Here is a 14,401-nt window from a genome sequence, read left to right on the forward strand (position 1 = left end):
TCGTGGCCTTTCCCGTTGCCGGACGCGCAAGCTCAGCGCCCATGGCTCACGGGCCCAGCCGCTCCGTGGCATGTGGGATCCTCCCGGACCGGGGCACGAACCCGTATCCCCTGCATCGGCAGGCGGATTCTCAATCACTGCGCCACCAGGGAGGCCCTGTTCTTTTTTTTTAACTCAGTGTTTTTAAAAAGCATTTTCACAGGGTTGTGCAACTGTCTAATTTAAGAACATCTTTATCACCCAAAAAAACTATACCCATTAGAAGTCACTCCTTATTCTCCACTCCCTGGCAACTAGCGATTGTGTTTTAACTGAAAGGTGAGAGGGTGGGAAGTTAGCTCGGGTGTTTGTGAACAGTAGTGAGTTAATAAAGCTGATAGGATGAAAGTACTGAAATAGAAGGGATGGGATGATTGTAATAGGGCCAGCAAAGGGGTACACAGGATAGACTTGCTAGGGCGGCAGATTGAGCAGGATCCTTGAAAGCTGGAGGGAGAGATGTGTAGAGAGAAGGTGCTGAAAGATATGAAAACACCGGTGTGTGTGTGGAGGCGGTGGAGAGGAGTGTACCCTTTCAGATGGGCGGATGAATTGAGGGCTCGAGAGAGGAACTGGAGGTGGAAGGGAAGGGGATCTATAGTAATAGGTGAATGGTTGCTGCTGAGCCTGGAAGTTATGAATAATGTAGATTTCTTGAATGGTTATCTTGCTTTGTATTGTTTATCTTAGATAATTTTCTCTGCAACTCAGAGACAGACTGGGCAAGTATAACTATTCCCATTCTGCAGATGAAGAATCAACCTTTTAGCTGTTAGGTGACTTCCTGAAACTCATTAGGTTAGTAAACAGGGCAGAATGAGTGGGAATGAAAGAATTGATGCACGTGGATTAAGTGGCAGAAAATTGAGATGGGTCAATGTTACAGGAAGGAGTTTCAACTATTAAATATATTAAGAAATCTATATTATTATAAGTAGGTCGAGGACTTTGTTTTTGTAACTTTTAAATTTGGAAAAGCTCAACCAGGGATAATGTAATATACCCCGACGTACCCATTGCCCAGCTCTAACAATCAGTAACTCAGGCTAATTTAGTTTCATCTATGGCCCTGAATTCCTATTCCCAACTCCATTTCATTTGTAAATATTTGAGTATATGTCTCTGGAAGATTGAGTCACTCTCTTTGTAATATACCCACAATATGATTGTCACACCTAAAAAATTAATAATAAGCTCTTAATATCTAGAAGGACTTATTTTTTAAAATGTGGTATCCATTTGATACTGAAGAAGCAGTGCAAACATTTTGATGTTTGACTTCCTGAAAAATACAGTTTGTTTCCTGATTTTTCCAGTTAATCCTGTTGTCCTGACTGTTCCATTTTCTTGGTTAATATGGTTCATCCTTCTACAGAATGCTTGAAGAATTGTCACTTTGGCTAGCTCTTTAATGGATGGAGTTTTGTGAGGGCAGGAGAAAAATAGAAGTGAAATATACCACAAAATGCACAAATAACTTATATCTCATACTGCTCTAAGTATTTGGGCAATTCGATTATGTTTCTCTCCAGATGATTTCACATATTGTTAGAAGTTGTTTAATGTGTGTGTATTAGTTTTCTATGACTACTGCAACAAATCACCACAAATTTAATGGCTTAAAACAATACAAACTTATTCTTTTAAAGTTCTGTATTTTAGAAGTCCGAAATGGGTCTCACTGGGCTAAAATCAGTGTGTCAAGCCTGTGTTCCTTTTGGGAAGTTTCCAGGGGAGAATCTGTTTCCTTGCCTCTTCCAGCTTTTAGGGGCCGCCACATTCCTTGGCTTGTGACCCTCTTCCTCCATCTTCAAAACCAGCAGTATTGCATCTCTCTGGCAGTTCTGTAGTCCATCTGACCACAGCTGGGAAAGGTTCTCCACTTTTAAGGACCCATGTGATTAGATCAGGCACACCTGGGTAATTCAGGGTAATTTCCCTCAATTTGAGGTCCTTAACTTAATTACATCTGCAAAGTCCCTTTTGCTATGGAAAATAACCGAATCACAGGTTCCATAGATTAGGATGTGGACATCTTTGGGAATTGTTATTCTGCCTATCACAGTATGTTTTGGGATATTTTGTTGAGACTTAAGAAAATCAGTGATTTTGTTTGCTGCTGCAAATGCAGTGTGTCCTCTTTCACTTTGTAGATAATGGGAATAGTTAGTGCTGGAGAGGACTGTTCCATTTTCCTTTTAGTGACTGTAAACAAATATGTGGGAAATACCTGTGACATTTGTAGGATAGGCTTTGGTAAAATGAGCCCTTTAAAAGTGATTAAATATAAAAACAATGTAATAACGTGTAAAGTTTTTCTTTATTTTGTTTCGGTCTTTTTCATATTCATGTTTATTATTTATTTATTTCATGTTCATGTTTTTAAAGTATTGTTTACTTGTAATCAGAGTGTATATAATGCTCAACTGCTACTTGAAGTCACAGGACACTCTGGCAATGACGGTTCCCATGCCCAGAGTGAGAGGGCAGGGGCTCTGTGTCCCAGTGGGTGATGGAAGCACCTCCAATTCAACAGGAAGACTCAAAGGGAGAAAAAATTTTCAGGAAGAATGAGCTACTGTGAGAGTTGGGCTTGAATTCCCATCTAGAATTTTCCAAATGTGACTCAGCTGGGCGAGGTTGAGTGCTGTGGGCTTGCAAAGCAGAGGGGCAAGATGGCTGTTACTGCTCTTCCTCTCCCAGGATGGGGGAGAAGACTCTGAATCTTAGAGGTGGATTTCAGGAAGTCCTGTAGTTGGTATCCTGCTTCCTGAGGGGGTTCCACTTTCCAGCTTAGCTCTCAAGGTCTTGACTGCCTTGGAGCGTGAAGGTCTGGTCTCTCTGATGGTGGTGTGTTTTAGCTTACCGCTTCCAGTAAACATAATGGGAATTGTTATATATCTGTGCCTATTTTTAAGCTTATTTTCCCTACTAAGATTCTTAGTTGAGCTTAATGCTTTGAACTTCTTAAAAACTGCTTGCAGTTTTAAATTATACTCATGTTTGTCTATTTGTAGACAAAGCAATCTAATAGGGCTGAAAACAACTTTACAGATAGCTCTTATTTACTGAAAGCTGTTTTTATTTTTCTTTTAATTAAGAAAGTTTGGTCAGTACTTTTTGATGTCTTCTCTAGTTTTTGTTACATTCTTTAAAAATGCAGACACCAGGTGAGGGGTCGGGGGTGGGTGAAATGGGTGAAGGTGGTCGAAAGGTGCAAACTTCCAGTTATAAAATAAATAAGGCCTGGAATGTAATGTGCAACGTGGTGACTGTAGTTAAGAATACTGTATTATATGTTTGAAAGTTGCTAAGAGTAGATCTTAAATGTTCTCGTCACAAGAAAAAAAAACAAACTGTGTGTGGTGCTGGATGTTAACTAGACTGATTGTGGCAGTCATTTTGCAATACAGTATATACATATATTGAATCATTGTGTTGTACACCTGAAATTAATATGTTACATGTGAATTATATCTCAGTTAAAAAATGCAGACACCAAAAGTGGCTGTAATTCTCCAATAAGGATATTGGAAGAATTAACAACAATTTTTTTGTATGTCATATGACAGATAATGTTTCTTTTTTAGATTGAGTCAATCACTGAATCTTTTTTTTTTAATATTTATTTATTTATTTATTTGACTGCACCAGGTCTTAGTTGTGGCACTGGGGATCTTTGTTGTGGCATGTGGGATCTTTAGTTGTGGCATGCAGGCTCTTAGTTGCGGCATGCATGTGGGATCTAGTTCCCTGACCAGGGATCGAACCCAGGCGCCCTGCATTGGGAGCACGGAGTCTTAACCACTGGACCACCAGGGAAGTCCTGAAGTCAGTCACTGAATCTTGACAATTATTCCTTCAGAATACCTTTTGCAACCTTCCACCTTACAATACTTTCAAAGCCTCCTGTGTCAGTTAAGATTAGGTTTGCCTCTGAGTAACATACAGTTGCTAGCTTGAACATGTTATTAGTTTGTTTCTCATGTAAGAGAAGTCCAGAGGTAGACAATTCAGGGCTGGTGTGGTGGCTCTGCTGTCATCAGGGACCCAGCCTCTTTTTCAGCTTCTCACTCTGTCATCTCTAGGATATGGCCCTTGATTTCTGGGTCCAGATAGTAATGTATGGCATGTAGTCAGATAAATGGTCTGGCACCCATAGGATAGTTCTGGACTAGACTTAGGTATTTTGAAATCATCAGTGTATTGGGGAAGAGTTCACTCATCTAGAAGGCTGAGGGATGTATGCAATTTTATAGTTAGAGTGGGCAAAGTAGAAGACATGCCCTTTAGTAAGTCTCCCTATCAGGCATCAGCTTACTTTCTGGCTTTTTTTGCTTCCCTCCCTACTCTAGCTACGTTGAGCTTTTTTCAGTTCCTTGAATGGACCCTGCTTGTTTTTCCTAATCCTAGGCCCACACACATGCTTTTCTCTTACTTTGAAAAGTTTCTTAACTCCACACCCAACCAGGCCAGTCCTTCAGGTCTTAGCTTTTTTTTTTTTTTTTAATATTTATTTATTTGGTTGTGCCGGGTCTTAGTTGCAGCAGGCGGCCTCCTTAGTTGCAGCTCGCTGGCTTCTTAGTTGCAGTACGCAGGCTCCTTAGTTGCAGCACGCAGGCTCCTTAGTTGTGGCATGTGAACTCTTGGTTGCAGCATGCATGTGGGATCTAGTTCCCTGACCAGGGATCGAACCCGGGCCCCCTGCATTGGGAGCACAGAGTCTTACCCACTGCACCACCAGGGAAGTCCTAGGTCTTAGCTTTTATGGCCTGACCTCTGGGAAGCTTTCACTGAGTCTTGAATAGTTGCCATATTATAATTTCATGTTGCTTTATTTGTGTCTCTTACTCAACTGTAAGTAAATTCTATCCTTCACAGTTTTAACCCTGGCTCTTGGTATTGTGCTGGCCACATAGTGGGCACTCAGGAAATATTGACAGAGTCGTGCTTACGTAACCAGTGTGATGGAGCTTGGGTATTGCTAGTTTGCTTTTTCAGCCCTGCACTATTCTTTGATATTTGCACATTGAGTTATATGAATCAATGATTGTGAAATAGTAAAGCACATTCTCTCCAATGTATTTAAAAGTTAATATTTCTACTTAAAGTAATACTTGCAAACTGTTAGAAAAGATAATAATTTATAATAATGTTACAAATATCAGCAGTACCCTGCCTTACCGATCCTTTTTAGTCTGGTTCCCAGAGATAACTGCTTTTAACTGTGTTTATAAGTAATATGTCTAAATGGCTATTTTGTGATTTATCAATTTTAGGTAATACCTGTTGATGGCTGTTGTGGTAGATGAGCCTCTTCCTCCTCCTCCCCCTCTTCCAGCCCTTGTAGTATAGATACTTAAGAATTCTTGATTAATTCAGTGTTTACATTATCCTGACTGCATAAATATCAGTGCTGAGCTGAGTTTACCTTGCTTCCCCGCCCCCCGCCCTATTTGCTTTATTTTTCTGTGAACGTATTACTGATTTTTACCAAATACTTCGGAAGATCTGTGGGGATTGGGACCCAGGAAACCGATGCAAGATGTTACTCTGGCTACTGCTGTTGCCGTGACAGTGAATTGTTTTTCATCCCCTCCCAGAGGCTTCATTGTCTTTGTTAATGAAGGTAAAGTACAGTCTCACACCTTCACAGTTCCCGACTTGACAGTGTCTTAACTTAATGCTCCTCTGTTTTGTTCGTGCTTTCTGTTTGGAACTCCTGTTACTAATCTATTAAGACCTTCTAAATGAATTTTTTTTTTAACAGTACACAAAATGGCTTTTATTTCACATCTACTCATCTTTCAAGTAATTACACAGCTTCTATATTATCACACAAGACTGCCTATTGAATTTTTAAATCAGTTTTTAGTTTCAAGTATCTTTTCTTGTTCCTTTTTTTTTTTTTTTTTTTTTTTTACGGTACGCGGGCCTCTCACTGTTGTGGCCTCTCCCGTTGGGGAGCACAGGCTCCGGGCGCGCAGGCTCAGCGGCCATGGCTCACGGGCCCAGCCGCTCCGCGGCATGTGGGATCCTCCCAGACTGGGGCACAAACCCGTGTCCCCTGCATCGGCAGGCGGACTCTCAACCACTGCGCCACGAGCGAAGCCCTCTTTTCTTGTTCTTTGATTATTTCTTTGACATCTTGTTCCTGGTTCATGGGAACATGTGGTATAGTGGTTAAGAGCATGGTTTCTGCACCCAGACTGCTTTAGCCTGAAACCTGGTCTGTCACTTTCTAACTCTGTAGTCTTGGTCTTGGGCAAGTCGCTTAACCTTTCTTTGTCTCAGTTTATTCTTCTAGGCCAAGGGTTGGCAGACATTTTGTGTAAAGGGCCAGATCATAAGAATTGGGCTTTGTGGGCCCAGAGGCAAAAGGAAGAATATTTTGTAGGCACTTGCAACACAAGGGAGAAAAAATTTCCTCAAGTTTTTTAATCGATGAAATTAAAAATACAATACTAATAATGGTTGAGAACTCTTTTTTTGGTAATAAAGGTTTGCTGATGAGAAGAATGAAATCTCTTTTGGGGGAGAAGGGATAACATTTTACTTAATTGGAGTTTAAAGTTACAGTTTCCTATCATCAAAATTGATCATAAATGTTCCTGTTTAATGCTGATTTGTAATGAGATTTAATGTATTTCACCTTTGAATATATCTTTTTACATAGATAAGTATTGCCAAATACTGATATCAATCTATGAACATATGTTTTTTTTTTTGGCTGAACTGTGCGGCTTGTGGGATCTTAGTTCCCTGACCAGGTATTGAACCCAGGTCCACGGCAGTGAAAGCCCGAGTCTTAACCACTGGACCACCAGGAAATTCCCCCAGTGGTTTTAATAGAGCGTATTTATTGCTTGGAAGACATCTATAGAATTATGTTAGATTCATTTCTCATATTTACCCTTTAGCAAATCATTCCATTACCAACTAATCACTTCCAATTGAGGACTACGTGGAGCTCCTTTTTGCACAGTTAAATGGGTTTTGAAATGTGGAAAGTACTTTTGTACTTGCACTGAGGTCTGAAAAATGCTTTTGGAACTGTAGTTTGACTTTGGAAAATATATCTACTGCATACTTGTGTGGGAGTGGAGGTCTCGAGTCTTATTTTGATTTTTGACAGCATCAAAAGTGTATGAAGGGGCTTCCCTCGTGGCGCAGTGGTTGAGAGTCCGCCTGCCGATGCAGGGGACGCGGGTTCGTGCCCCGGTCCGGGAAGATCCCACATGCCGTGGAGCGGCTGGGCCCGTGAGCCATGGCCTCTGAGCCTGCGCGTCCGGAACCTGTGCTCCGCAACGGGAGAGGCCACAGCAGTGAGAGGCCCGCGTACCACAAAAAAAAAAAAGTGTATAAAGCAGCTTGACATTACCTGTGATTCAAACAATGTCAGTTGTCCTTGAAATGACTTTACCTCAGTATAGGTTTTACAGATTTTTAAGTGCTGTTAGCCTTCTAATTTTAGGTTGAATTCATTGAGAAATATTATCAAATGTGCAGCAAAAACTAATTTCCAAAGCCATTCAGTGTCCAGTAACAGTGGTTGAGGGGGTTCTTCTTGTTCAGAATAATTTCGGTCTCAACCCTGAGCTTGAAAAATTTAAATAAAACTATACCATTGCTGAGCCATTGTATTGTTGTGTGGTAGAACGTATCAGGATATTCAGTTTTTATTTCTGAGAAAAATTTTATGGAACTGATAGTTAAGTTCATGAGAGTGGATGAAGTTGGCTGTTGACACTGCTGGTTCAATAACACATCATAGATTTAAATATTTTTATGCAGAGTACCTGCTGATAGCATAATGAACACTGTAGGCTCTAAACACCTTGCATTTAAGAAATATTTATGTAATTTACTTAAAAATAGAAATAAATCCACATGTTAACATAAATAACATATTTTTGTAAAAAAAGGTATATTTTGCAAGGTAAAATAAAATTTTGTAAACACCTTGCATTTTCACAAGGTTTGTAAACTTGTCCAGCTAAGCTTTTTTTCTGCTCCACAAGTTTACCGCCATCTGTCATTATTCATCTTAGCAGATGCCACTTCAGGTTGTACTGAATTAGTATTTTCTCAAACAATTTGGAAAACATTCATGGCTGTAATTGTTCCTTACAGGGTGTTCTTGGAGCAGTTATTTTCACTGAGAGACAAGTCTTAAAGATGTTTTATTTTCTCTGGACACATTTCTTTGTCTGCTGTAATCAAACACAATTTAAATCATGATTGGTAAATGACTTTCCTTGCTTGGTTAACAAATGAGCCATTCAGAATCTTACTCTGGTTGTAGCCTCATTTTCATTTTTTATTTTTGGGAAGACATTTTGCTTGTGATGAAATGCCTTGTTTTAAATTTTCTAATTTTCCTGATGGTTGCTCTGATGAGTTGGGAGTGAGTGCTGTGTGGCAGGGCATGTCATGTTATTACCTTAGTTGGTAATGTCTACCTATCTTGTATTCTTCTGACATAGCTACGATGATATTACATGATAAACATAATACTTCGATATCTAATTAGATTAAAAAAATCTACACTCCACTGTGACTTAAAAGTGTGACATCAGAGTCTACTTCGTTCTTTTTTTTTTTTTGGCCACGCCTTGGGGCTTGCGGGATCTTAGTTCCCTGACCGGGGATCAAAGCCAGGCCCCAGCAGTGGAAGCACAGAGTTCTAACCACTGGACCACCAGGGAAATTGCCCTTTGTTCTTGTTTTGATATGAGAGATGTTTACTGGTAATTAAAAATGTCAAAGTATAGCAATATGCCTGACACTTGAAATGCTGTCATTGTCACATGTGTCCCTGAGATTTGTAGTGCACTGAGCAGCAGTATAAAGGGATGAACGCACCACATATAGTCTCTGTAGTAACTACTCAGCTCTGCTGTTGTATCACGAAAGCAGCTTTAGTGTGTAAACAAATGACCATGGCTGTGTTCTAATAAAACTTCACTTGTAGACACTGAAGTTTTAATTTCATATGATTTCCACGTGTCACAAAATACTGATTTTTCTTGACCACTTATAAATGTAAAAATCATGGGCTTCCCTGGTGGCGCAGTGGTTGAGAGTCCTCCTGCCGATGCAGGGGACATGGGTTCGTGCCCCGGTCTGGGAGGATCCCACACGCTGCGGAGTGGCTGGGCCCGTGAGCCATGGCTGCAGGGCCTGCACGTCCGGAGCCTGTGCCCCGCAATGGGAGAGGCCACAACAGTGAGAGGCCTGTGTACTGCAAAAAAAGAAAAAAAAAGTAAAAATCATTCTTCATGCAGCAGGCTGGATTTAGCCCTCAGGTCATAATTGCTAACCCAGTGCCGATTAAACGACTCAATGTGTGTCAAGCACTTTGAATAGGACCCAGGGACATAGTAGGCTGTATAAATGTTTGCAGTTGTTATTATTATTATTTTTATTATCTCCCTGAGGATATTAGTTAAAAATTTTTTCTTAGAATCACCTGTTTTCTTTTTGTTGTTTGTTTGTTTGTTTTTGTGGTACACGGGCCTCTCACTGTTGTGGCCTCTCCCGTTGCGGAGCACGGGCTCCGGACGCGCAGGCTCAGCGGCCATGGCTCACGGGCCCAGCCGCTCCGCGGCATGTGGAATCTTCCCGGACCGGGGCACGAACCTGCGTCCCCTGCATCAGCAGGCGGACTCTCAACCACTGCGCCACCAGGGAGGCCCGAGAATCACCTGTTTTCTGATTAATTTCTTTGGTTTCTTTATTTCACATTGGAGGCTTTCCTCACAAGTCTAATCGTTTTTGGTGGACCACTCTTAATTTAAGATTGAGACTCCCAGTATTGATTGAAAGCTCTGCATGTGAGTGGATTTTGCTGAGTGGTGAGCATTGCTGTAGATGGCAAGCCAGCTTTTTAAATGGGGGGAATCCCAAATGTCTGTATCTTTTCCATGGTTCCCCCTTTATTTTCTCTTGGGAAGAACCCTCCAGTCTCCTGCTTTGGAGGCTGGGAAACCCACTGTGTATCTGTGCAGCAGGCAGACTTCAACTTCATTCCCCTGTTTTTATCCTCTGCCTCATTACTCTCTCCAGCCTTGGCTTCGGAGTCCAGAGTCTCTTCATTCATATTTCTTCAGAGTGCACATACGTGGTTTCCTACTCGGGGGGAAAGACTCACAGACTTGAGCTCCCTGCCTTGCCCAGTTGTTCATGGTGCTTTTCTCCAGTTCTTTCACCTTCCCAGGGTTCCGTGGGATGGATTGGCTTGCTTCTTGTTAGGGTCTCCTTTGGCAGGCAGGTATGTTGGGGGCATCCTCAGCTCCGCCAGTTCAGTTACTAGCACTCTGTCACCTTTCCATCTTTCACACCTCCTCTGATCTTATACTTGTGGGCTTACAGCTTTTTATTTTCATTGCTTTCATTTCACTGCCATGGAATACCCAACTATACTTACTTAATATAGCACTTGGAACATAGTAACCTTTTAGAGAATGTTCCATTACTTGGACTAATGGCACCTGTGGTGTTTTTTTTTTTTTTTTTTTTTTTTTTTTGGGGGGCGCGGGCCTCTCACTGTTGTGGCCTCTCCCGTTGCGGAGCACAGGCTCCAGATGCGCATGCTCAGTAGTTGTGGCTCACAGGCCTAGTTGCTCCGTGGCATGTGGGATCTTCCCGGACCGGGGCACGAACCCATGTCCCCTGCATCGGCAGGCGGACTCCCAACCACTGCGCCACCAGGGAAGCCCACCTGTGGTGTTTTAACATGTCCTTTGGCCAGTGATCACTGCCCACTATTTCTCTGGACTCCTGTTTCAATGATGAGGTTTCACTTTGAAGTTTGTTGAGTACGAATGTGTGTGTGTGTATGTTTGTGTACACACACATATATACATTCAGGCGATTCTGGAGTATAGTTTATAATTTATGGAGTCTCAACTTAAGTCAGGACAAAGTGCACTAGGGTGTTATTTGTATATTTTGAGGGTGTTAAGACAGAATTTGGTTATCATGGATTTTCAGATCCACTAATGTTTACTTTCCAGCTAAGATACATTAAATCAGGAGACAGTGAATTAGTACATATAGAAGAGGAAGGAGATTTATTTTATGTATATATCAGATATTTCACAAATTAAATACAAAATATTGAGCATATAATTTCTTGTTCATAGTGTTCTTTTCACTCATGATAGTAAAATTGACTTGGAATAATTGATCTGAAGTGTTAAATAGCAGTATAAGTCAGACAGCAAAACAAGGCATTATTATTAGGGTAGTTAAATTATAAATGAATGATGAGGATAATGAGTGCTCTAGGACTGTAGAGAAAAAATTGCGCTCACACTATGCTTAGTGAGTAGGGTTTCAGGTGCTGTGGGACAGGTGTGTGGCGGGGGAGGCAGGTGTGGACAGGAGCAGAGGAGTGGGAGAGCATGCTAGGTGTTGAGAATGTGGCTTGCCTTACTTTGTTCTGCTACTTATTTGCAAATTGCAGTTCACACACAATTTGTATCAAAATCACTGCAAATGCTTTTTAGAAAATGCAGATGCCTGGGCTCTGGCCTGACATTCTGAATCTTTGAGGCGTAAGCATTCACATTTTTATCCACATGCTCCACAGTTGTTTTTTATGTACCTTGAAGTTTGAGAACTACTGGTTTGGAGGACAGTTGGAAATGAAGTTGGAAAGCGAACTTTCAGACTGTGGAGGGTCTTGAATGTCAGTATTTGGCTTTTCATGTAATGAAGAATCATTGAATATTTTTGAGCTGGTTAAGTAAAATGATGGAGGTGGTAACTTCACAAATATTAAAAATAGATTATACTTGACCTTTTATTTGGCTAAACATGCCCTGTGCCAGGTCCTTTACTGAGTGCTTTGCATGTGTCATCTTGCTTCATCCTCAGAAAATCTTTATGAGTTGTAAGTAGTGTTGTTTTTCTCATTATGCAGTAGGGTTTGATAAGTAGTAAATGGAGATTCAGGCTGAGTCTACACAGACTTAGCAGGGTCTGTCTCATACTAGAACCTTTGGTCTTTTTTTTTTTTTTAAATTAATTAATTTATTTTTGGCTGCACTGGGTCTTTGTTGCTGCGCGCGGGCTTTATCTAGTTGCGGCGAGCAGGGGCTACTCTTCGTTGAGGTGCACGGTCTTTCATTGTGGTGGCTTGTCTTGTTGTGGAGCTCGGGCTCTAGGCACGTGGGCTTCAGTAGTTGTGGCACACAGGCTCAGTAGTTGTGGCTTGTGGGCTCTAGAGCGCAGGCTCAGTAGTTGTGGTGCATGGACTTAGTTGCTCTGAGGCATGTGGGATCTTCCCGGACCAGGGCTCGAACCCGTGTCCCCTGCATTGGCAGGCGGATTCTTAACCACTGTGCCACCAAGGAAGCCCAGAACCTTTGGTCTTAATTTTGATGCTGGACTGAATTTCCTTTTTTTTTTTTTTTAAGGGTTAATGTAGTAGTGGAGTGTGCAGGGTGAATCGAAGTGAAGAGATTGGGAGCTAAGAAGTCAGGATACTGTTACACTGAATCATGTGAGATTGTAGAGCCTGGTTGAGCACGAAAGCAGCGGGAAGACAAAGAGCTGGGCTTAAAAGTTGATATGTAGAATTGTGGGTATTGTAGGAGAACCCACAGGACTTGTTGATGTCATTGGAGAGTCACCTTAGTAAAGTGGTAAAGACCAGGGACTGTGGAATTAGATTGCCTGGGTTCAAATCCTGGCTTTTCTACTTATTATCTCTGGGACCTCATGAATTTGGTAAGTTACTTAACCTGTCTGTGCCTTAGTTTCCTCATCTGTAAAATGAGAAAATTGTGCCTACCTCTCAGAGTTGTTAAGGGGGACTAAATGAATCAGTGAGTTTAAAGCCTTTAGACCGTGTAAATAAATCTGCTAATAGCGCTGTTGCATATGTGGTTCTTCTGCCTCAGATGCTCCTGTGTATTTCCATGGATTCTTGTAATAACTCCATTGTAATACTTAGCAAATGTGTTATAATAATTTATTGACGTCTTTGTCTCTCCAGGATTTGAGTCCATTAATGGCAGGGACCTGGTTTTATTCATTTTTGCATTTTCGGTAGCCGTCATAACACCTACCTTTATAGTAACTGTAATAGGCATGTGTGGAATGTATGCTTGGGTATGTGAGTGAGGTAACTTGAGCCAAGAATGCTGATGACATTGGTAGGAATAGTGACTTTTGGAAGGTTTGCTTGTTTTGGGGGACAAATGTTAAATTCTATTTTAAAATTTATGATGATAGTACGACATCAGTTGATATGTTCAATATGTAGAGATTTATGCTTGGATTTTGACTGAGAAGTCAAGACAAAATATTAATTCTGGGGTCACTCACATAGAGTTTAAAGCACAAGCCAGAAGCACATTCAGAGCCTTCCTGAAGGACAGCAGGTAAAGAGAACAATCCATTTATTTAAGTTTTTTTTTTTTTTTACTGTAAATTACAACATGTTTCTGGTTTAAAAAAAAAGTCAAGCAGTACAGAAGGACATAAGGTGAAAAGTCTCTTCCCTCCAGATTTCCCTTCCCGTTCTTCAGAGGTAACCAGTCTTGGATCATTGCTTATGTTTCCTTCCAGAAATTGTCTAGACGTATATAAGAATTTACATGTTTATTTAAACTAATGGGATTTTACTATATGAGCTGTTCTCTGTCCTTGTGTTTGTTTTTACTTGTGGTCTTTGGGATATCTTTACATGTTAACACATAAGATCTACCTCATTCTTTTCAGTGGCTACATTGTATTCCATTATATGCTTATTCCATACTGTAGTTAATCTCCAGATGATGATCATTTAGGTTATTTTGTGTATTTGCTATTCCAAATAGTGATTAACATCTGTATGTATAGAACTTGTCAACTTGTATGACTTTACCTGTGAGATGAATTTCTAAAACCAAAATTGTTGGCACACTTAACATTTTGACAGGTGTTGCCAAATACCTACACACTAATGGTGGGGATGCCTGTTTCCTTATTACTCTCACAACTGCTATTAAGGTTTTTCTTAACCTTTGCTAATCAGATTGGTAAAAATGATACCTCACTGTTTTAATTAGCATATTTTATTCCTCATTTATACTGAAGATCTTTTCATATATTTATTAGCTATGGGACCTTGGCTATTTCAATAAGTATTTTTTTGAGTAATATCTCTTAAGCAGTGTGCTGTAGGTTACTTAGGGATAAGGAGGAATAATCTACCTTGGGAGATATGTCATATATATGACAAAAACATAACATTTAAAGGTAGTTTTACATAATGGAAACTTTAGGTGAGTGGTGGGAAGGTGAGAGAGAAGACTGGTTTTGGGAGGGAGGGTGGAATCAGTTTTATGCATGTTAAGATTGAATTATT

At 40.7% G+C, this 14,401-nt stretch overlaps 1 protein-coding gene across 1 annotated transcript in view; it reads left to right on the top strand.

Annotated features, from left to right (window-relative positions):
• Positions 1-14,401, top strand: part of DYM (dymeclin) — a 392,339-nt gene that overhangs the window by 740 nt on the left and 377,198 nt on the right. The gene's annotated exons all lie outside the window — the stretch shown is intronic.

The sequence above is a fragment of the Lipotes vexillifer genome, unplaced genomic scaffold, assembly GCF_000442215.2.
Source record: "Lipotes vexillifer unplaced genomic scaffold, Lipotes_vexillifer_v1.1 scaffold36, whole genome shotgun sequence".
NCBI lineage: Eukaryota > Metazoa > Chordata > Mammalia > Artiodactyla > Lipotidae > Lipotes > Lipotes vexillifer.